Here is a 24572-nt window from a genome sequence, read left to right as displayed (position 1 = left end):
TATATATATATATATATATATATATATATATAAATAAAAGTGAATCTGTAGTTGAAAACCTTCCCACAAAGGAAAGTGCAGTGTCTTCACTGGTCAGTCCTACCAATATTTAAGAAAGAAATAACACCAGTCATACACAAACTCTTCAAGAATACTGAAGAAGAAGGAACCCTTGACAACACATTCTGTGAGGCCATCATCACCCTGATACCAAAACCAGACAAAAATTTGATAAGGAATGACAAAACTTTAGACACCCTTTGTGATAGTGAGATTAGAAATACGTAAATTTCTTCAGGAGGGAAAAATGGATGACTATAGGGGGATATATCTGCATATGAAGACTGGATGGGCAGTGTTGCAATGAATGAACCAAAACTGCATAAAGCTAAAAAAAATTGAGTTAATATCGAGTTAAACAATATTGAGTTAAAAAAAGTAGATTTCTATAAAATTAGAATTTTTTTTTTTTTTTTTTTTTTTTGCAGTACACGGGCCTCTCACTGTTGTGGCCTCTCCCGTTGTGGAGCACAGGCTCCGGACGCGCAGGCTCAGCGGCCATGGCTCACGGGCCCAGCCCCTCCGCGGCATGTGGGATCTTCCCGGACCGGGGCACGAACCCGTGTCCCCTGCATCGGAAGGTGGACTCTCAACCACTGCGCCACCAGGGAAGCCCTAAAATTAGAATTTATACAAAAACTATACATACAGTATGATGACACTTAAAGTTTTTAAAACACACAAAATAATTACAGATTGTTTATGCAAACATACATATGTAATAAAGGTATAAAACACACCCGTGAATGAAAAATACCAAATTCAGAATAATGGCTGCCTTTGGGGAAGCAGGAGAGGACTGGTCTTAGGGAAACATCACATAGCATGCTTTGATGGAATATGTGATGTTGTATTTATTTTTTTAAGCTATGTGAAGCAAATATGGCTAAATGATAAAAACTGACAAAAACTGGTAAATTTAATTGGTCAACATTGGGGCTTTTACAGCTCTTCTTCATATTATTTCCTATACTTTTCTGCTAGGCTTGAAATATAAACCATGATAAAGCCATCATGGTTTGGAAAGTAGGTGAGCAGATGTGTTCTGCAGACTCGCTTCTGGCCTCACAAAGAGGCCGCCACACACCCAGGAAGCCCCTTTATGCGGCTTGGACCACGAGGCAAATGTTCTCTCACACCATGCAGGGGTCTAATTTACTGAGATGCTCCTGGGTCCAGGCTGACTTTGATTCCCTGATGGGCATCTGCTTTTAAGAACGCTCCCTTCATGACCTTTGCACTGTGCCAGGCTTTCAAAACACTTCCCAGATCACGCCTTTAACTGTGACCCTCCTAAAGGAAAAAGACACAGAGCCACACAACCAAAGTAAACTCATCTGATGCTCGAGAATTTCTGTTGGAAAAATAGACGGGTTTCGACTCACCAAAGCTGATCTTTAGACGGTTTCAGAGAGAAAGTCTCCCTTGGTGAGAGATGGGCTCTGGTGGGGTGGTGCCCGGGGAGATGGAAGATGTAGCTGATGCTTCTGGTGGGATAACCAACTTTCGCATCTTCCTCCCGTAATTGTTATCGAAATACTTTTCCTCCTTAATTTGGAAGCTGCTTAATTTTCTTTCAGCACGTCTCCTGGCAAAGCTGCCCGGAAACACAAGCAGAAGCTTTTGTTAATAAATCTTACATTTCTCTCCATCAATACATATAAATTACCTCTCCCTCAGGGGCAAAGAGAGGGACTTCGATAAATCTCCCAGAAAAAAAACAGGATGATGAGATGATTTCCTCTGCTCCCAACGAGATAAAAAATAACAAACATCACACCTTTTCCTTTTTCACCTGGCAGAAAACGGAGATTCCAGACTGGCCTAGATTCAACTGCTCCTGAGTCCTTTCACATTCATGTCAAACTGCTTCAGCCTTTGTTCCCTACAGCCAGGATTAAAAATTTAAAACTTCCAACTTCTCTCTTTGTTACTATATTATTATTTTTTAATAACAGTGTGACTGGGGGCATGAAGCAGAGGCTCGGGACTCCTGGGAGAGGGGGGCCAGACCTGCCTTCTGAGTCACACCCAACACCCGGCCAGGGGCCTGGGTTGTCTTTGGGAGGAGCGTGGTTTTCTGAAGGGAAGCCTCACCCAGATGTTATTTGTAATAATTACAGAGATATTAGACACCATTTCATATAAGCCCTTCTTACAACTGCTCAAACTTCCTGTCTATAACGCTTTGGGGTTCTTTTGCAAAAAACAAACTTAATTTAAGTTATAATGTTTATTTTTAAAGTATGTCAGGTGCAGAAACTGTGGAAGAATACAGAAATCACTTGCAGTAACGGGAACGCTAAGAGACAGTCACCAAAGATACATTTTTTTTTCTTAAAGGCTCTCCCGGTGGGTTCTTCTCCCTTCAGGCTTGGTGGGGTCCTCCAGGGCTCTTCGAGGACACTGTTTCTCATCCTTCCAGACGCACGAGAGGGGCGCTTCCCGCCCTTTGTGAGTCGGATGTGTCCGCGCGTGCCGTCTCTGCACCGTGCTTGGCTTTACACCGAGTCCGTGCTCACGGCCCTCCCTGGAGGGGGCCCCTTGGGCCCGGCAGAGAAAGGGAATCTACATCTAAGGGAGACCCAAGGTCCGAGCAACTCAGAGCCACCTGTGGTTTTCCAAACTCAGGGCAGGTGTCCTCACAGGTGAACGGTCCTCAGGGTTCCAGTGTGCACCCAACCTGGGCAGGAAGGGGACGGAATCGCTCGCCCAGGCTGAGAGCAGCCCTGGGGTCCACAGTCGGCAGGATGCTGCCTGCTCCCTGTAGGCCCCTCCGGCCGTGGCCTTGGGGTCAGGGTCAAGGTCAGGGCCAGGGTCAGGGTCAGGTTTAGGATTTGGAACTCGGCCTAGGAACAGGAGAAAAGAAGGAGGGGCAGAGCCTAGTGATGGTTTCGTGGAAACACCAGGCTGTCAGGTCAGGTGCACAGCTGGGCATCGCTCAGCCCGCTGAGCCAAGAGAAAGGGCTGGGTGCACGTGGTCACTGGGGCCTTCGGTGACGGGCCGCCCTGCTGTGGGGACGGCACCGCCCAGCGCCCAGCAGCGGTGACCGGGTCTCACCTGCCAACGGGAGGCGGGGCTGACAGCCGTTAACAACGTCTTCCATCAGTTTCTGCTTTGGCTTAGAAGGCGAAGAAAGAGAGCAAGGCCTCAGCTCCTCAGGGAAACAAACACAAGCCCTATTTATGCTGTTTCTGCTCCTCCATTAAGAAGGCTGCAGCGTTCAGGAGTTAGCTCTGCTTTGGGGCAGCAGGTACGTGGCAGTATGGGAACTGGCGCTCCGGGTCTGCCCTCCCCCTCCCCATGTCCCGCACCTTCCCCTCTCCTGCACCCAGAGTCACCCTGTGGACCCCGGGGCCCTGTGGGACAGCAAGGACTGTCCAGTGTCCTGTCTCCGTCCCTTCATCCCTCCAGGAGCCCCTGGAGCACAGCACGGAGGACTCGAGTTCTGTGTTTTGGGGGGTTTTCCTACAGTTGTGGCAGTCCTGGGGTTCCCCCCAGCTGGTCAGGGCAGCCGCGGTCATGGTCCCTTATTTGTGACAGGGTCCCGCCGAGGGGGTCCCTTCCTGCGCCCGACACCGCCCTCCCAACCCCCTACCCGAAGATCCGACTGCTCTCTCCTCCCAGCACCCAAGCCTCAGGGGCAGAGAGACAGGAAGGGCCCTGTGGACGATTTAGGGAGAAGAGACGTCTCCTTAGGATAAAACATGGCAAACCTTTCTCAGCTGAGTTAAAACTTAGCTACAGTCACACTAAATCAAATAAAAGTAACATCGGCCAGTTGTTAGTATTTTTTTGCGAGCCAGGCCCCAGATACGGGGTTCCTGTGCTGTGTCATCTAGTCTCACTCCTGGATGGGCGGCCTGGAAGCTGCCGGCGTCCGAGCCTTTAGGCGGAGGCAGAACTTGAACCCAGACCGTTGAAGTCTGCCCCCTGTGCCCTTAAGTCCTGTGTTTGCTGCCTCAACGAGAAACAGCCCCGGCTTCCAGGTGTGTTCTGAGTTACACTGTCGGCCAGGTGCAGCCACGGGGTGAGGGTCCCGGGCAGCATGAGGCCGGCGACACCCAGTTCCCTCCTCCAAGCCGGGCTCCTCCACTGGCTCTCCAGGAGAGCGAGGCCGGCAGCAGCCTCCGCCCCTTCCGCTCCTGCTGTCCTTTGCACACAAGCTCCTGCTGTCCGTCTTCTGTTGTTCGCCTGTGGTTTTGCAGGTTTTGTTGTATTTTTCAAAACACAGACATCTATATTCTGAACAAATTTCATCAAAAATTGATCCCCAGCAGAGAGAAGGTGCAAATCAAAATGGAAATGCTTGAAGCTTGCAGGCGGCTTTACATTTTGGAGCAAACAATCATATTTTTCCCTTTAGAATGTGGCCCAGCATCCTGAGAAAACAGGTCACCATGGTGATTGCGCTGTGTCTGCTGCATCCGGAGCTGGGATGACACCAGGTCCTTTCCTAGCTAAACAGTCCACTTTAGCGGACAATTCCTTCCTTATTATTGCCTGATATCGTGGTGGTATTAACACCCAATGCTCTCCTCACCTTTAAAGATGTTTTAATTTTCGTAGGCTCGATAGAAATCGACTGATGGTTAGAGAAAATTTCATCAAAGTGATATTTGTGCAGAATACTTGGTCTGAACAGAAGAATGACTTTCGACTGTCCTTGTTCAGATAGCACGGAATCTGGATTAGGTTCGGTCAGGGTCCATCAGAGGAAAGAGTTGGCTTTAACCGTGTCTCCAGCTGCCTGTGTTCTGAGCAGGGGAGGGGGCTCCCAGCCCCATGCGTTCTGGGCGCCTGGTCCACGCGGCACCTCGGGCCTCCATCGCCCCGCCCAGTGTCTCCCCTCTGCTCACACGTGCAGCTGTGGCCAGAGCAGTTCTGCCGGTTTCCCTGCCGATACCCTACTTTGAAAGCACATCACTACCCTAGTTGCAGTGGATGGCCGTGCAGTTACTATTATCCCGAAACCGTGAGTGCCAGTGGGAAGACGGTGTCATTTGTTCAGGAAAACTGACCTGGGCTACGCTGGTTCATTGGGCCTGAGAGCCCTACCTGCTCCCAGCAGAGCGGGAAGGAACCTTTGGACTCGGCACATCCTGGCTTTGGGCAGGGAGCGGCCAGAGAGGAAAGGGAGGCCAGCGGCCTTCAGCTGCTGGAACATCATGGCGAGATCGATCGGGCCCTTCCTCGCCAGTCACAGCCTGTCCGCTGGTGTCTTGGGGACAAGTCCCACCACCCTCACCTCTGCCCCCTGGAGCTAAGAGCAGGACTGGGAGCTCGGGTCAGCAAATGTGGCCCGCGGGCCGGATGTGGTCCAGGCCTCCACCTGCGGGCACAGTTAGGAATGGCATCTACGTTTCCTCTTCAGTTCCTATTTCTGTCTGACAGGGAGGGAGGCCCAGGGATCAGAGTGCATATGACGCCACATTTCTTCCCTCCCTCCTTCCCTTCCTTGTTCAGGAACTGGGTTTCTTACTTAAACATGCTTTTCCTGGTTCCATCCATCCACGTGGGGATGAAAGGGCCGCATTTTTCCAACGTCCGGTGTGCTATTCCATTTGACTTACCGATGTAAGTGGCCTGGAGTTTTTTTACATTTTTAAAAGGTTGGAAAAAATCAAAAGAAGAGAATATTTCATGATACAGACAAGTTATATAAAATTCCAGTGTCCAGAAATAAAGTTTTATTGGTGCCTGGCCACAGTGATATACGGCTGCATTTGAGCTGCAGACAGCAGACTTGCACAGATCCCACAGCGACCCTGTGGCCCAGATAGCTGACAATGTTTGCCCTCTGGCCCATTTCAGAAAACAATCTGCCGACCCCTGGCCTGGAGTACGCAGGCGTTCCTGTGTAGACGGAAATATCCCATCAGGGTTTGTCCCGGAGTGTTTTCCTGATTGATGGGCACTGTTGATGCCAACTTTTGCTAAATCATTTGACCTTTCTCTTTAATCATTTTAAAAGTAATATACATTTGTAACAGATTAAAAAAAAATAGGAGATGTATATGTTGCAAGTCATTCCTAATAGCCCCTCCTACCCCCCACCAGCCCCGTCCCTCTGGGGTAACCACTGTTCACATCCCAGTGTTTTTTCTGCTGAGACACAGACTGTCATTATCGCTCCTTTTAGGAAAAGGGATTGTGCACTCACGTAGCTCTGCCACTTGTTTTGTCTCACTAAACACTGGACATCCCTTCAGATCAATTTGGACATCATTGCTTCAATATTTTTAATAAATGCATAATATTCCATAGCAGACTTGGAATAATTTATGCAACTCTGCCTCATCAATGAGCATTCAAGGTCATTACCTTTTTTTTTTAATGACTTTAAGTTCTGAAAATAATAATTTTTTGTATTCTGGTTTTTCTATACTAGTGCTTTTATTCTGTAGGATAGATTCCTATGAGCAGGATTGGTGAGTCAAAGAGAACAGGTATTTCTCACCTTAATACACAGTATATTGCAAGATTTCTTTCCAAAAATGGTAGTAGCAATTCACGCTGGCTAGTAAGGACACAGGGCAATGGACATCTTTCACCTTGGGGCTTGAATATTTTTTGCCTTAAAAAAAATTCTCTCATAAAATGCAGCTTTTTTTTTTTTTTTAAAGATAAATTCACATTTTAAGGCTTAATGGCTTGAAGAGAGCAGTCTAGGTTAGGGGGCTTATGCTGCATGAGGAAGACTTTCTTGGGATGGAAGACCAGACGCCAAGCCACGGCCCATCTGCGCCCGCCCCGTGTGGGCCCTCACCGGGTGTCTGTGAGAAGGCGGGGGTGGCGGGGTGAAGGGATGTGACAGACGTGTGCTCGGACAGGGCTGGGGGCTGAAGAAAGAGGACAGAGCAGAGACGGGCCCTGCCGCCAGGCCCTCCCTGGAGCCATGCCACCGCAGCTGCTCCGAACCCCACCTGCTGGATGGCAGCCGACGGCTGACCATCGCTGATTCTACTGGGTGTAGAAAGAACATATATTTTGTTTCTAAAATACAGCAGCTTCTTTAAAAATAAATAAATAAATAAAAGAAAGTCTCCATTTTAACAGATCCCTTTGCTCAAATAAACTTCAAATGTTTAACCTGGCCTCGCATTCCTGGGTGGGGTAGGAACAATAATCGTTGTATTTATTTTGTATTATTTTCTTTTTTCTGTAGAAAAAAGGAAGGTCCAGAAACCTTAAGTGATCTCCTTTCTCTTCAAAGAGCAAATCAGCTTTGCAGGCAGACTCTGGAGCCCACCGTGAAGGGGTCAGAAAAAGCACGTGTCTGTTCCCGGAACTTGTCCCGTGCTTCGCGTCTTTGCTTCTGCTCTGAACCCCGACCTGCTCTCCTGCTCCGCTCGGTGCCGGCCCGGCTCCAGCGCCGCCTCCACCACCGGCTGCCCGAGGCCCCCCAGACGGAACTCAGGCCCCGAGCCCTGTGTTCCCACCGGGGCCTCCCCACGGCGGTGTCCCCTCCCCAGTACCCGGCCTTGGGAGGGTTCCTTACCCCTCTACTCAATGAATACAAAACTAGTTCCTATGGCAGAGGTGGTTCTAAAAGTTAGACGAAAGAATGCACTTAGACGGTGCTTCCCCAGGAGCCATCACTAAGAACAATCATTATTCGTGCAATACTAAGGAACAGCGCACACTCACAGTGCGTTCCGGGTGGGTGGGCCCTGGGCCCCCCCCTCTCCCTGGGGGACGGGCAGCAGTACTGAGTCAGGACTGCACGACGGGCCCCTGCCCCCCAGACTGGGGTCCCCGATGCCCCGCAGGCCTTGTTCAGAGAAGTAGGAACACCCGCTGCATGCGCCCTGCTCTCCGAAAGGCCCATCGACGTTTGGGTCTGTGCACGGTGGACTCAGCTTGAGACGCTGCCGTGACAACAGCCCAGGAGGGGACCGAGTTTGTCCGGGTTGTGCCCAGACCAGCCTTGGATGAGAAGCTCCTGTTCCTTCCTCAGCAGGCAGCGTGAGGGCTTCTGTGCCGCCTTTCTGAAGACATGAGAAACCGTACCCAGAGAACTTTCAGGTTTCAGAGAAGACTGGCCCATCTGCATACGTGTCCATGTTTTCATAATTTACTATTTTCATTTTCTCGGAACAACTTTGGCCAACAAAAAATTAATCTGCATCCTTTGATCTATTTATTCAACAAATAGTTATCACATGCCTACCACGTGGCTGTCAATTTAACTGTCAAACCACGCCCCATCCACCCTCCAGAATAAATAAAGAGCCTCCCAGGGCTGGCGCTCCTCAGAGGTGCTGATTCTCGGAGGGAGAGGGGCTATTTAGTGCCAGACCCTCTTCCAAATGCACCCCAGGTGTAAGTTTATTCAGTCCTCGTGACAAGCCTGCAAGAAGACTTAAGTACCCCTGTTTCACAGGTGAGGAAACCGAGGCACAGAGAAGTGGAGGAGCCTGTCCAGGGTCACCCAGCTGCTAAGTAGCAGAGGCAGGATTTGAACCCAGGCAGTCTGGCGCCAGCTCTGCGCTCTTAAACGCTTTGGTACGTGGCTCTGCTACAACATACAAATGGTGAGTGACTGCATGGAGAGCCAGGTGGGCCTTAGCTACAAGTTACGGGGATGGGTGTGGACAGAGGGCGAAGACTTCATGCACGTCCACGAGGCCCCGTCAGCTTGGCACTAAACGTGTAAAGGGTGGAGGAGAGAGAGGTGAAGCCCGGGAAGGTGGTGGAGGGGGCACATTGCTGCCCAGCAGTTAGTGTGACAGCCAGCGCCCCTGGACTCCAGGGGACAGAGCTCGCGAAGGAAGGCGGAGTTTAATAAGGGATCTGAGGGGCCTGAGCGTGTTCTTTGAGCAGCACTTCAAATGTAGGCACTCGCTTCACTCCAGCCAAGCCTGAGGCTCCGTGCATACGAGGAAACCTGCTGCTTTTTCCCCTCGGCCACGGAGGCGGTTCCAGGCCAGCAGGAATTTGGCTCCAGGTACCACCGGAGAGGTGCACGTGACACCACTGCCGTCCCGCAGCGGCCAGGAGCTCTCGGTGCTTTTGTCCAATTTCATCTCAGAGGCTACTGTGCTCCTGAACAGTAAAGACACTTGGTAACAGAAGAACCCAAAGGCTGCACAGATTCAAGTTGAACAGGCTCAGATTTGACTTAGTCCCCAGACTGCTCGAGAAGGAAACCACAAGCTGTGCTGGTGAGGCCCGTCAGGTTGAGATGGTGAGGGAGCCACTGGGGGACCCGCGTGGGGTGAGGGGCACAGCCCACGTGTAGCCGCGGGACAGAGACCCAGGCAAGGCCAGAGTCACGGTCTCCCCGGCGTGGCCGGGACAGCCACCAACAAGTGTGAGTTCAAGCGAACAGTCCCAGCCGGCACCCACCTGCCCAGCTGGGGACTCTGGTCTCTCCTGCACATCAAGGTGACATGGGGCCACCCACCTCTCCTGGCCACTGTTCCCGCCATCCAGGGCCAAGGGCTGAACAGCTCGCCCGTCCTCCTGCCTCATGGTTTCTGCTCTCGTGCGGCAGACACTTCCCGGAACTGTGTCCCTCCTGACAGACCGCCTGCCCCTCTCCCGGGTCCTTCCTGACAGAGTGTGCACGTGTGCACTTGTGCGTGCATCTGCGTACGTGTTCCTGAGTGTACACATGTGTGCATGCACGCACGTGTGCCTTGCATGTACATGCACGCACTGCCATGCTTATGCATGTGTGAGCACGTGTGCACACTACTGAGTGCGTATATGTACACACGTGTGCCCCAGTCAGCTTCTCTAAGGAGGGGATGGAAGGGCCCTGGGTCACTCACCGTTGGGTGTCCGGCCGGGCAGGCATGGGCCCCTCTCCTGATCCACTGTGGGCAGAGAAGTGTAGCCCCGAGGTGGCCGGCACATACAAGCCCCCTTGCCCCATGGTTCAGAGGGGACCATAGGGTGGCACACGATCAACATTTTCTTTCCGGTATAACACACCGTCCTGTCTTCCACACACTGAACAAAATGGCAAGCGTGCTAGGATGTACAAACGAGAGAGGAAGGTGGGACTCTTCCCCAGCCACGGAAGCAGGTCGAGGAGAATTAAGGAAAATGTTGCGTTTCGTGGTAGACGGGCTTTATCCAGTCCCTGGGATCAGTTTTCCCCTGAAGTGCAGGAGTCGTGAACAAGGGCCTGTAAATACCTGGAAACCTGCCTCCTTCCCGGCACCGAGTGCCGTGGAGAGGCCAGCGGTGCCGTCCGCGCGGGGCCACGGGGACGTCACCTCTAAGCCCCTCCTGGCGACCAGGCTGAGTCTGTGACCCCAGGAAGCAGCATCACTTGATAAGAACCAGTTATTGGTTCATGCCAAGAACCTCCAACTTCAAATTTATCAAAACTGTTTCAACACAGTTTCAAATCCTTTGTCAACTGCAGGTGAAGGAAGACCTTTCAAGGTCATGAGTCAGCCCCGAACGAGAGTGAGTGAGACGGATTTTTCAACTCGCCTTTCACTCCCTTTGAAATTTAGGTGAATTCTGAAAAATAAAAAGTATCATGTTCCACAAGTCAAAGAAAACTATAACTGTGTTGTCAAAGCGCTGTACATTGAGTGCGGTTTGCCAATGTAACTTTATAACACGTGCGCGGTGTTTCTGAAAATCTGTCAGCCCCCTAAGGCAGGGGGTCCCGTGAGCTTTTCTCCCCCAGCCTGATAGATGAACACATCACGTTTCATTTTATTTCACAGCACACTTTCCAGTGGCCTTGCAGTTGAGAAGCAAACCATCAGATCTGACCTTTTATCTTCCTTCGTACCGGGTAAAGACAAGTAAATACTTAACGGCTGCGTCCTCTTTCCTTAGCTCTCACGGGTGTCAAGTGCAGGTAACTCCCGAGAGGCTGACATGAAATGCCAATGTTCTTTTTCTCTAAAGAGCCCATATTTTATTTTATTTAATAACTTTAAAAATTGGGAAAAGCATAGCTACTGTTTTTAAATTTACTCGAAGGCTCTGTATGAAAGAGCACATTTGCACAATATACAAAAGGAAGGAATGATTACTACCTGTTGATTCCACAGCAAGGTTTTGCAACAGGACCAGACCACTGTTGGATATTTCTTTTTTGTGTGTGTGGGGGGGTCAAGTTTATTAAGGTAGAATTCCATACAATAGAAGGCACCCATTTTAAGTGTAGAATTTGACAAATTTTGGCAAATGTTACCTCCATTTGTGACATCCACGGTCAAGACCCCTCCTCCCAAAACGTCCCCTGTTCTTTGGAGTCAAATCCATGTTCCGCTGCCCTGGCCCTGGGCAACCGCTGGTCTGATTTCTGTCACTATTAGTTTTGCCTCTTCTAGAACCATATCATCATATCGTTAAAATCATACAGTAAATATACTTTTGTGTCTGACTTCTGTGCAGCAAAATGTTTCTGAGATTGGTTCATCTTGTACGTATCAGTGGCTAGTTTCTTTTTACTGTGGAATACATTTTCTTCGTATAGATATACATTAATATGTTATATAGTCTTCTGGTTTTGGACATTTGGGTTGTTTCCAGTTTGGAACGATTATAAATAAAATCGCTATTAACATTTGTGTACAAATTTTGTATGGACCTGTGCTTTCATTTCTCTTCAGTAACCAACTAGGAGTGGAATTAGTGTATGTTTAACTTCATAAGAAACTGCTGAACACTTTCTCTGAGTAGTTGTGTTATTTTACATCCCCAGTAACAGTGCGTGAGCTACGATTATTTCTCCTCCTTGCCAACATTTTAATTCAATCATCTAGAGAGTGTGAGGTGGTATTTCCTTGTGGTTCCCTGACGACTAGTGCCTTCGGGTATCGTTTCATGTGCTTATGAGCCATTCATATATCTTCTTTTGTGAAATTTCTATTCAAAGTTTTAGTCTGTTTATTACAGGGTTACCCACTTTAATATTATTGAGTTGTTGGAATTCTTTATCTATTCTGTTTCCAAATCCTTGGTAGATCAATGGATTGCCAATATATTTTCCTCCCAGTCTGTGAGTAGCCTTTTCATCTTAACAGTGTCTTTTGAAGAAGTGAGCTTTTAATTTGGATGAAGTAAAATTTACCAAGTCTTTCTTTTAGGTTTAGAGAGTTTTGTTTCCTAAAAAGCATCGCCCTCTCCAATGCTGCAAAGATTTTAATTTTTGTCTTTCAGACACTGCACAGTTTGGGGTTTTATATTTAGGTTTGTGATTCAAATTAATTTTTGTGTATGATGTGATGGGAAGGCCGGGGAAATATGTGGAGGTCTGGTTGTTTCCAGCAAGAATTGTTGAAAAGAGACTATTTTATTCCCATTGGAGTACGCTTATGGAAACCATCAACCATACGTGTGTGGGTGTATTTCTGGAACACTTACTCTCTTCCATGAATTTATAAATTTAAACTGCTAAATTTTATTTTCTAATATTTTGTACATGTTTTTACAAATATGTTCACGACAGATACTGTTCTTATAATGTTCTCATTTGAGTATGTGCTATGTTGACCTTATGAATCAAATTAGGAAGTGTCCCTCCTCCTAAACTTTCTTAACATGATTGCAGAATTGCTTTTACTTTTCATAGTAAATAAAAAAGAATAAATACATAGAATAAAGTGAAGTTACCCGGGTCTGGAGTTTTCATTGTGAGAAGGTTTATCATGGTGTATTTTATTTATTTAATAGATAGTGGGCTACATAGGGTTTTTGTCTTTCCTGAGTCAGCTTTGGAAAGCTATATCTTTTAAAGAATTCATCCATTTCTTTTTATTATTATTATGGTAAAAAAGACATAACATTATGTATACCATCTTAACCATTTTTAAGTGTACAGTTCAATAGTGTTAAGTATATTCTCATTGATCTCTGCAACTTTTTTATCTTGTAACACTGAAACTTTACATCAGTTAAACACTAATTCCCCTCCCTCCTCGCCCCAGTCCTCTATAACCACCTTTCTTCTTTCTGTGATTCTGAGTACTTTAGATATTTCATATGAACAGAACCGTACAGTATTTGTCCTTCTGTAACTGGCTTATTTCACTTAGTATAATGTCACATGTTATAGCATGTGACAAAATTTCCTTATTTTTTATGGCTGAATAGTATTCCATTCCATATATATCATATATGATACATGTATACCACATTTTCTTTATCCATTTATCAATTAAGAGCACTTAGGTTGCTTCCACCTTTTGGCTATTTGAATAATGCTGTGATAAGCATGGTGTGCAAATATTTCTTTGAGATCCTGCTTTGAATTCTCTTGGCTATATACCCATAAGTGGGATTACTGGGTCAATGGTAGTTCTATTTTTAATTTTCTGAGGCATCTGCATATAGTTTCCATAATGGCTGCACCATTTTACATTCCCATCCATAGAGTACAAACGTACCGTCTTCTCCACATCCTTGCTGACACTTAACTATTTTCTGGTTTTTGACAGTGGCCTTCCTAGTGGGTGTGAGGAAACATGTCACTGAGGTTTTGATTTGCATTTACCTGATGGTTAGTGACGTTTTGCATCTTTTCAGGGCTTATTGTGTATGTCTTCTTTGGAGAAATGTCTATGCAAGTCCTTTGCCCACTTTTAAACTGTGTTGTTTCTGCTATTGAATTGCAGACATTTCTTATATTTTCTGAACTTCAACCCCTTATCAGATATATGAATTACAATTACTTTCTCCCAGTTCTAGGTTGCCTTTTCATTCTGTTGACTGTTTCTTTTGATGTGAAGTTTTTTTAATTTAATGTCATTTCGTTTGTCTAGTTTTGAATTTGTTGCCTGTGCTTTAGGCCTCATATCCAAGAAATCGTTGCCAAATCCAATGTCCTAAAGGTCTTCCCTTTGTTTTCTTCTAGAAGTTTCATAGTTTTAGGTTACATTTAGGTCTTTGATCCACTCTGAGTTAATTTATGTATGTGGTATAAGGATCCAACATTCTTTTTGTCCATTTCTTTTAATTTTTCAATTATATTGCCACCTAACCTTTTATAATATTCACTTATTTTTCTTTTAATGTTTATAGGATCTGTAGTAATGCTTTCTCTTTCCTTCCTGATTTTTTATTGCATGTTTTCTCCTTTTCCTTGACCAACTAGATAGAGGTTTCTCAATTTTCCACATCTTTGCAAAGAACAGCTTTCAGTTTTATTGATTTTCTCTGTAGTTTTCCTGTTCTCTATTTCATTGATTCTACTACTTTCTTAATTATTTTCCTTTTTCTTCTTACTTTGGGTTTCATTTGCTCTCATTTTTCTTGCTTTACGTGGTAGAAGAGCATTTAGATCTTTCTTCTCTTCTAATACAAGCATTTAGAGCTATACATTTCCCTGTAAGCACAGTTTTACCTGCATCCCACAGATTTTGATATGTCTGTTTTTATTATCACTCAGTTCAAAATATTTTCTAATTTCCACATATTTAGTCTTTCACCAGAGTTTTCCATAAATCCTTTGTTCTTGATTTTTTTAATTTAATTCTGTCTTTGCCAGAGAGCATGCTTTGTATTATTTCACTCATTTTAAAGTTACTGAGATTGTATTATGGCTCAGAATACAGTCTAAATTGGTGAATGTTTCATGCGCACTTGAAAAGAATGAATATCCTGCTGTTGTTGAGTGGAGTGTTCTATAAATGGCAATTAGATAAATTTGTTGGATAGTTTTATTCAAATCTTGTATATATTTAATAGTTTTCGGTCTAGATGTACTAACAGTTACAGAGAGGACCATTGAGATCTCCAATTATAATTGTGGGTTTGTCTATTTTCCCTATAAGTTCTGTCAGTTTTTGATTTATGTGTTCTGAATCTTTATTTTTAGGAGCATACACATTTAGGACAACTATGTGTTTTTGATGAATTGATTCCTTAATCATTATGAAATGCTTCTTTCTCTCTTTAGTAATATTATTTATCCTTAAGTCTATTTCATCTGACATTAGTCTAGCCATAATCAACTTTATTATGATTAGTGTTTCCATAGTATATCCCTTTTCCTTTTCCTCTTAGCTTTCTCTTTTAATTTAATAGATTTAGGTTTAAAAAAAAAACATTTTAAAGATATCTTTCCATTGTCTTCCAGCTTGCATTGTTTCTGATGAAAAGTTGTGGAAATTCTTTTTTTTTTTCTTCAAGAGTTTCTTGGATTTTTTTTTAAATTTTTATTTTATATTGGAGTATAGTTGATTTACAATGTTGTGTTAGTTTCAGGTGTACAGCAAAGTGATTCAGTTATACATATACATATTTCTTTTTCAGATTCTTTGTTCTTCTATGTGTAACTTGTCTTTTTTCTTTGGTTGCGTTTAAGGTATTTTTTCTCTATCATTAGCTTTTATCAATTTGATTATAAGGTGTTTTGTTATGGTTTTATTTTTATTTACACTGTTTGTGTATCTTGAGCTTCCTGGATCTGAGGGTTTCTAGGTTTGATCAATTTGGAAAACTTTTGGTCATTATTTCTACAAAAAATGTTCTACCTTTCTTTCTCTATGGGACTCCAGTTTCACGTACATAATATACCCTGATAATATCCCTTAGGCACTGAGTCTCTATTAATTTTTCTTCCATTGTTTTTCTTACTACACTTCATTTTGTAGAGATTCCATCAGTATATCTTTAAATTGAGTGATTTTTGCTTCCATAGTATTTAATCAGCTATTAAGCCCACCCAGTAAATTGTTCAATTCAAATAGTGTATTTTTTTAATTCTAGAAATTTTATTTGGTTCTTTATATAGCTTTCCTTTTTCTTCTAGTTATGTTCAAACTTTCCTTTAAATCCTTAATTATGTTTATAATAGTTGTTTTCAATTCTGTCTGCTAATTCCATCATCTCTCTCATTTCTGGCTATGTATGTATTGACAAACTTCTCTCCTGGCTATGACTCACAGTTTCCTACTTCTTCATGCAAAGCAATTTTTTATTAAATGCTGAACATTATGACATTATGCTTGTGAAATCTGGATTTGTTGTCTTCCTTTAAAGATGGTTGTACTTTGTTTTGGTAGGTACGTGAGTAACTTGCTTATCAGTTTCATCCTTTTGAGACTTATTTTTAGGCTTTCTTAATAAGTTTTAGAGTAGCTTTTACTCTAAGGCTAGTTTAGCTCTAATCCTAAGGATTACTTACCCTTTTAGAATGTTATTGAACATTTCAGGTGTTCGGTGAGGTCTTTCTGGTTTGTCAGGAATAAAATGTATTTGTAATTTCTGAGTTTTCCATTTCTAGCTCCCTGGTAGTTCTTTGATTGTCCTGTTGGAATTTCATCTATGCACGCATAGTTAGTATTCAACAACAAATCTACAGGAATGCTTATATGGATTTCTGGAATTCTTTTTCTACATGGCTTCCTACTCTCTTCTCTGCAAATTCCAGGCACCCCAGCATCACCAAATTCCCAGCACTGTCTTCTCAACTTAATGAAGCCACCATGTTCTGCTTGAGGTCCTCCTCTCTGGGATGGAAAAGAAAAGAAAGTTCTAAGAAAACCAGAGCAATCTTTGTACTCACCTCATTTTATTCTCTCATGGATCACAGTCCTGTGTTATTTGTTGTCCACTCTCTGAAAACAATTATTTCACATATTTTTTAAGTTTTTAGTTGTTTACTTTGGAAGGGCAAGTCCAGTATCAGTTACTTCATCATGATTGGAAATCTGCTTTTCTGATTTGTTCATTTTTCCAACAAAATTGTATTAGTTTTTAATTAGAAAAAGCACCATATGAATATATATAAGTATATATATATATATATATATATTTAAAGAACAATCTGTTGCTCTCTTTTTGCAAAATTCATCTGAAATAACTGTTTTGTTTACTCAGCTAGAATATTACCATAAAGAAAAAGGAAATTATTTTTCTTACCTCTTAACATTTTAGATCTTAATATTAGATTCTTTCTTGCTATAACACCTAAGGCCAATCCCTTGACATAGTCTTCCCTCCATAGCTTTGCCATGAAACCCACATGTACCCTGGCGTCCCAAGTGGCCTAGTCCCTTCAGGATGTTACAGTTTTTAAAAATTCACCCCTAGAGCATTGAAGATATGCGTATCATCACTATATCCTATTTCTGAAGATTCAAACAGTGGCAGCCATAACAGTATCTGACATTCTCTTCCATTTGCAGAATTCTCCAATTTTAGTGATAGTCTCCCTTTTCTTATGACTTCTCCTTTGAGCTCTCTTCACCCAGCCTCCTGGCCACAATAACTAATGCGACTGCTGATTCTGCCTGTCAGCTAAACCAATCCACCCCTAAGACAGCTGGAGGGCCTAGCAGCTCCATGCCCCCAAACCACACTAAATCCCACAAAAGAAAGCATTATGAGACACCTGGGATTATACTTTTTCTCTTACTCTGACTGCTTTTCTTATAGAACATACTCACCGAGTATTTATTACTAAAACTCTCCACCTCACTTCAGACAGATAAGAAATATATTTAAGGCACCGTCAGGTATACTATAAAGACAATCTTTCCGTAGAGACAGGGTTGGGGAATTTAGATCACAGACAAACCTGGGTTCTAGAATTCACTTGCAGTATAATCTCAGGCAAGTTGTTTCATCACCTGAACCTTTGAGTTCTCATCCATAGAATTCAAATAATAATATCTAGATCTAAATATAGGTTTAGACCTTAAGTGAGCTTCAGTATAGGTCCTAGCAGACAGTAGACACTAGGTAAATACTAACTACCTTTTTTGGGCAAGAAACTTAATCTTTTGGGGCCTTAGTTTCCTCATTTGTAAAATGAAAACCATCATAACTTCTTTATAGGTTACTAAGAAGATTAGGGCTGTACCTTTGTAGGTACAGTATAGCCTCACATGGAGTAACGCATGGAAACAGTACATCCAACAAGCATTCTCTGTGAGGTGACCAAACACAACCTTAGCTTCTGTCTCCTACTGTCCCTTTAGACATTATTCAGCAGGACTGTCATCCTCCGCTCCTGTTGAAAACTCAGACCCATGAGCTCTCTGCTTGTTCTTAGGGAATAGATAGTCCTACAGCAGCTCTAAATCACAATTGTCTCAGGTCAGAAATGTGAATTCCAGTCCAAGATATTCATCAAACCCTAAACTTGATTTAATGTCCAGTGTCTTCTCTTCCTCGAGATCCATCTGGAGCCCTGCACCCAGCAGAGCAAACTTCACAGTTGCATGTGCAGATATATAGGTAGATAGAGAGCTGACAGATAGATAGATGGATAGATAGTTAAAGAGAGAGAGAGATCCTTTAAAAACTCAATCACCAAAGTATTATTTTGCTAGGAATTAAACATAGAAAACTCCAAATGTTTAAATGGCCAACTATATCCCTGTCTGTTTTCTCAGTCTTTGTATAGATTTCAATACTCACACCTAGGCCTAAAAATTCCACAGAAACATTCATAAAGGAGGAGTTGCTTTGTGGTCACTAGAGAAACACTAATTTTGGGCTTATTCTCAGGAAGAGCCCTGTGTAGTATAGGAAACTCTGACTTGGAAAATGGGATTCTTTTTCTTCTTTTTTTTTATTGATTTATAACATTACATAAGTTTTATGTGTACAATATTATGTTTTGCCATCAGTATACACTATGGTCTGTTCACCACCATCCATCACCATACTGTTGACCCCCTTCTCCTCTGGTGACCACTACCCTGTTCATTGTGAATATGTATTTGTTTTCATTTGGTTTTGCTGTTCAGTTATTTTGTTGGGTTTTTTTTGGGGGGGGCTTGTTTGTTTTTTTTATATTCCACATATGAGTGAAATCATATGGTATTTGTCTATCTCCTCCTGACTTATTTCACTTCGTATAATATCCTCCAAGTCCATCCAGGTTGTCAGAAATGGCAAGATTTTATCTTTTTATGGATGAGGGATGTTCCATTGTAGAGATACACACCATATCTTCTTTATCCATTTATCCATCAATGAGCACTTAGTTTGTTTCCATATCTTGGCTAGTGTAAGTAACGTTGCAATGAACATGGGGACATGTAAAACTTTTCAAATTAGTGTTTTCACATTCTTTGGATAAGTGCCCAGAAATGGAATAGCTGGATCATATGGTAGTTTTATTCTTAATTTTTGAGGAATCTCTATACTGTTTTCCACAGTAGCTGCACCACCAACAGTGCATGAGTGTTCCCTTTTCTCCACACCCTCACCAACACTTGTTATTTCTTGCCTTTTTGATAACAGTCATTTTTACAGGCATCAGGTGATATCTCAATGTGGTTTTGATTTGCATTTCCCTAATAATTAGTGATGTTGAATATCTTTTCATGTACCTGTTGGCCATCTGTGTGTCTTGTTTGGAAAAATGTCTCTTCAGCTCCTCTGCCCAGTTTTTTTAATTGGGTTCCTTTCTGTTGTTGAGTTGTATGAGTTCTTTATAAATTTTGGTCATTAACCCCTTATAGGATCATCTCAGTAGCTGCAGAGTGAGGTCCCGAATGCAACAGGTGCACAGGAGCACGACGCAGCCACTGAAGGCTCTCTGCACGTGATCTTACTCCTGCTGAAGAAAAACGTGACCAGAATCACAGGAACTGGATGATTACAAGTGGAAGGAAACTTACAGGCCATCAAGACAAGCCCTTCACTTCACAGATAAGGCAGCTGAGGTAACTCCCAGGGCCACCAGTGAAACCAGCAGGGCTGGGGGATAAATCTGTCTTTAGGTTCCATTTGAAGCAGGTCATTTAGAAATATCAAGTGGTCTCCACATCTACACCCTTTCTAAGTCAATAAAAACTAAATGAGATTGGTTTCTTTTCTTTTTTTAAAATTAGATTCCACATATGGGTGATATCATGTGATATTTGTCTTTCTCTGACTTACTTCACTTAGTATAATACTGTAAATCACGGGGAACTCTACTCAATATTCTGTGATAACCTATATGAGAAAAGAATCTAAAAAAGAATGAATAGATGTACATGTAACTGAATCACTTTGCTGTACACCTGAATACTCCAATTAAAAAAAAAAAACTAAACGGGAGTCAGGACTGGTTATTCTAGTTATTCTGACACAGTTTTTTATACATTCCGTGACTGATTTTTAATGTGTGCAAGGCATTCTTCTGGGAATACAAAGATGAATTAGGTATTATCCGTGTTCTTAAGGAACTAATGAACTTGACAGGTTGAAATGGTGGGACACATTTTAAGAGAAGCTTATTAAAATGTACAGTAAATTCCAAACGTCTGTGGATCATAATAGGATGGGAAAGATAAGCTTAACAGCAACAAATGTAAGAGACTGAAGGGTGTCGGAATGCATGGTCAGTCTCTACCCTAACCAACATATGACTCCACGCTAATTAAAGGCGGCTCCCCAATTTGCAAGACGTAAACTAAGGTCCACAGAACAAGGAAAGCTGCCACCTACCCCCTACTGGTCACATGACTTGAGGTATTTCAGTTCCGGAGCACACTTTAATACACTGACAAAGCCAGCTAGGAGCATATGAGGATTAATAGGGGATTGGAGAGCACGCTTTACGGGGAACTGCTGGGAGAACTGGGGTTCTTCCACCATGCCTATATTTGAGGAGGAGTTGTGTGCAGCGGGCATGTTCTGGGTGCATCCCAGGGTCAGAACTTGAACTAAAATAAAACACGCAAATTTCCATGCAACACTTTCCCCAAAGTTTTCGTGTCATGTATTTATTAATAATGTCTTCCCATATTTCAAAATTCAGAAAATGCAAAGGTTATAAAGTGTCCCTGTCCATCCAGGAGATGAGAACGTCCCGTCTCTTGCATATCCAGTCCAAGAAAGAGGCAGCTGCTAACAGGGAACTTTTGTCCTGAGGTCGGAGGGACGGATGGGTGAGCTGGCGCTGTTCCAAGTCCTCTGGCTGGGGTGGTGCTGAGGGCGTCAGACAAAAGTGAACACATCGCTCGCCAGAATCTCAGATTCTGTGGCCCTGCTTCTCTCCCCACCGTGAGAGGTGGGAGTCCAGACTAGCAGGGCAGTGCCCTCGTGACCCTCTGCAATCTCTCACGGTTTCTGCTGGAAACCACACAGGGGGGAGGGGACTGGCCGTGTGTCCTCTAACTCACCTTCCCTTCCCCTCTCAGCTCTTCCTTTCTTCCTAAAGGAGCTCTGTGGCCCCCCCGAGCGGCTTCATTTCAGTGATTTCCGACTTGGGGGTCCTTGCAGCCCCCCACTTCCCAATCCTCCTGCATCTCCATCCTAAACTTCTGCTTCTACAGCTCTGTTTCTCCTCCCCCCGGGATCCCTGTTATTTGCAGGCAGCTCTCTCAAGTCAGATGGATTCCAGCTTCCTGAACCTGCTCTGCAACATCCTTTTCCTGTCTTCCTATTATCTTAAGGCAGGTCTCTGAAATCTGAGAGGACAAGGCAGGCTGGAAGGTGTCAGGAGACACAGCCGAACTGGCCATCCCAGCTTGTCCAGACTAGTATTCATTCAAAAAAGCTATTGGAAATAGCCTAGTGTCATGAACTCATGGTGTGTCCCCCTAAAATTCATATGTTGAAACCCAAACCCCCAGAAGGATGCTGTTAGGAGGAAGGGCCTTTGGGAGGTGATTAGGTCATGGGGGATGAGTGCCCTTATAAGAAAAGACAAGAGAGCTTGAATTCTCTCTCCCTCTCATACTCGCTCCCTCTGTCCACGTGAGGACACGGCAAGAAGACGGCCATCTGAAAACCAGGAAGAGTGCTGTCACCAGACACTACTTCTTCTGGCACCTTGATCTTGGACTTCCCGGTCTGCAGAATATGAGAAATAAATGTTTATTGTTTAAGCCCCCAGTCCACAGTAATTTGTTATACAGACCAAAGTAAGGCACCTAGTACACTGATAAAACCACACGGCCTTATTAAAGGTACCCACAAAGCTATGCGTTTTGAGAAGATATTTTTCATATAGCTTAGTTTAAAATTAAATTTTTTGGAATTCCTTGGTGGTCCAGTGGTTAAGACTCAGGGCTTTCAGCTGAGGTGGCCCGGGTTCAATCTCTGGTCAGAGAACTAAGATCCTGCAAGCTACGTGCACAGCCGGAAAAAAACCCTTAAAATGAACACAAAATTTCTACCACGTGGTCAGTAATTCAACATATATTGAATGGGCACCAAAGCCATCTCCGCCTGGTGTCCGCGTCAGCCTTCAGCCCCGACCCCACTGCCTGCCTCCACGTGGACCAGCTTCGTCCTTGGGGCCCCAGGTGCACAGACGCACCCAGACTTCACCACATCCCAGGAGACCGGTGCTTGTTACCCACGTCGTGTGCCAGGGTTTGAACACGGGCATCGTCAGACCCACTGCTCTCAGATACGGTGAGTGAGGCTGGGAAGCTCTGGCCCACTGAGGAGGCGGCCGCAGCCCGACGTCCTGAAGCGGAGCTGACCGGCGACGTTTTCCCACCAGCACAAGTGAGCGATTTCTAGCAGCAAGACCGGGATCTTGGGAGAGTGAGGATTCTGACTCCAGTGTGGCTGTGCCAGTGGCGGCAGGTTCCTCTGTCCTTCTTCTGTGCCTCGATTTTTCATCCGTCCAATGGGGTCACAGACCTCCATCAGCCTGCTGCAGGATTAAACAGGGAGACGCGGGCTTCCCTGGTGGCGCAGTGGTTGCGAGTCCGCCTGCCGATGCAGGGGACACGGGTTCATGCCCCGGTCCCGGACGATCCCACATGCCGCGGAGCAGCTGGGCCCGTGAATCATGGCCGCTGAGCCTGCGCGTCTGGAGCCTGTGCGCCACAAAAAAAAAAAAAAAACAGGGAGACGCACGTTCGGTTGAGCACAGTGCCCGGTGCGTGGTGAGCGTCCAGATGCCAGCTATAATGATCATTATCATCTCTTTTTGGAGGTCACTGGGTCCCTTGGCCTTATATTTTTGGGGCCCAAATATAAGAGATGAACAAGAAATTTATTGCAATGACTAAAACCATTGTTAAAGAGAGAAGTAAACAGGCCATTTGCCCAGAGGCCCGAGGCAAGACCGCGTGAGACAGGGTGAGCAGAGGTCAGCGCGGCCGGCAGGTGGGCCGTGAATGCGGCGTCTCCACCAGACTGATCTGGAATCATCGCTGCGGCTCTTCACGGCGAAGTGCCTGACTGAGGTGAAAAACTGAAATTGGTTCATTTAACTTTAACTTCATCCATATACAGCATGAATAATGAAGTAAGGCTCCAGACAGGTTGAAAATATAATCCAGCAGCAGCAAAAATGCAATTCAACCCAGAAAACCAACGGGTGATAACCTGACGGGGGAAAAAACCCACGTGGACGAGTCGGTGGGGGAGGCATGTACAAAACAGCAGCATCTAAGGAGACGGAAGGAGCCCGGGTACATGCAAGGTCCTCTGTGTGTCGCGTGTGCGGGCCACAGAGATCCCCTCTGCGCGTGGCGGCCGCATGCCTCCCCAGGACTAGGCCGACGGTCTGTTATTTCTACCCTCCGGCCTTTGCTCCAGAATCCCTTCACGCTGGGCTCTCTCTCTGCCTCTGTCTCTGTCTCTGTCTCTGTCTCTGTGTCTGTCGCTCTGTCTCTGTCTCTGTCTCTTCTGACAGCTCCATTCAGTCCCTACCAGGTGCCAGAGTCAGACCAGGACCCCCTTCTCCCTCCTGGGGGTGGAGGGGTAGCTTCACGTCCCACGCTGGTCAGATCTAACTGCTCCTCAGAAGCAGTTTGAAGGTAACTCAAAAAATGCAAATTAAAAAAAAGAAAGCCAAACGTGATAATTTCCGTGTTTGGTTGGTGGCAGCGGGATGGGCTGAATGGAAAAGAGCAGAATTTTCTGGAAAAGAGAATCACCTTTAATTTGAGCCAGCACTCCAACAGGCCCACAGTTCTCCAAAAGAAAAAAGTCCCAGGCTAGGGACTTTTTGGAAAAAAGAGATTTTTTTTTTTTAAAGAGAGGTCTCAATTATGAAAAGAGAAACTGTTCTGTGCTTGTGTGTGTGTGCAGTTTGTGGTGTATATACATGGGACGTGTTGACGAATACACTGTGCCCACGGAAAACGGCGGGGACGAGAAGGAAGCCCCGTCCCCGCCATGGGGACGGCCAGTGAGACTCCCTGGGGTGGTGGCGCCGGTGGGTGTGGACTTCGGGTGCTTCCTGTCTCTTCCCTCCCCCGCCCTGTCCCCGGGGAGACCTGCTCACACAGCCCCCTGCGCGTGGTTCTGGGCAGGGGGCAGCCGGGGGGCTGTCGGCGTCCGGCGCTGGGCAGTGTGGTGGGAAGGTGATCTGCCCAGAGGGGACCGGGGTCAGAAGCGCAAGTTCAGGGTGTGGGTGGGGGCAGCCAGGAGCGGGGAGGCTGCAGTGTCTCAGGGCTCCGCAGAAACACCCGAGGACCGCAAGCACGGGGCACAGAGACTCCTGCTCTGCACCGGGCGGCTAGACCCCGGCCGAATCCCCTGCGTGCGCCCTCAGGACACCACGCCCTTCGCAACCGCACCTGGACGTCAGGTGCAGCGGAAGTGAGGTCCTGCTGGACGAGGACGACGCGGCGCAGAGCCCAGCTAGCTGGGGGCGCCCCCAGACCAGGGGAAG

This window comes from Leucopleurus acutus, assembly GCF_964270905.1.
Source record: "Leucopleurus acutus genome assembly, chromosome: 15".
Taxonomy (NCBI): domain Eukaryota; kingdom Metazoa; phylum Chordata; class Mammalia; order Artiodactyla; family Delphinidae; genus Leucopleurus; species Leucopleurus acutus.
The sequence above is the reverse complement of the archived record's forward strand: the minus strand, read 5'-3'. Positions refer to the sequence as shown.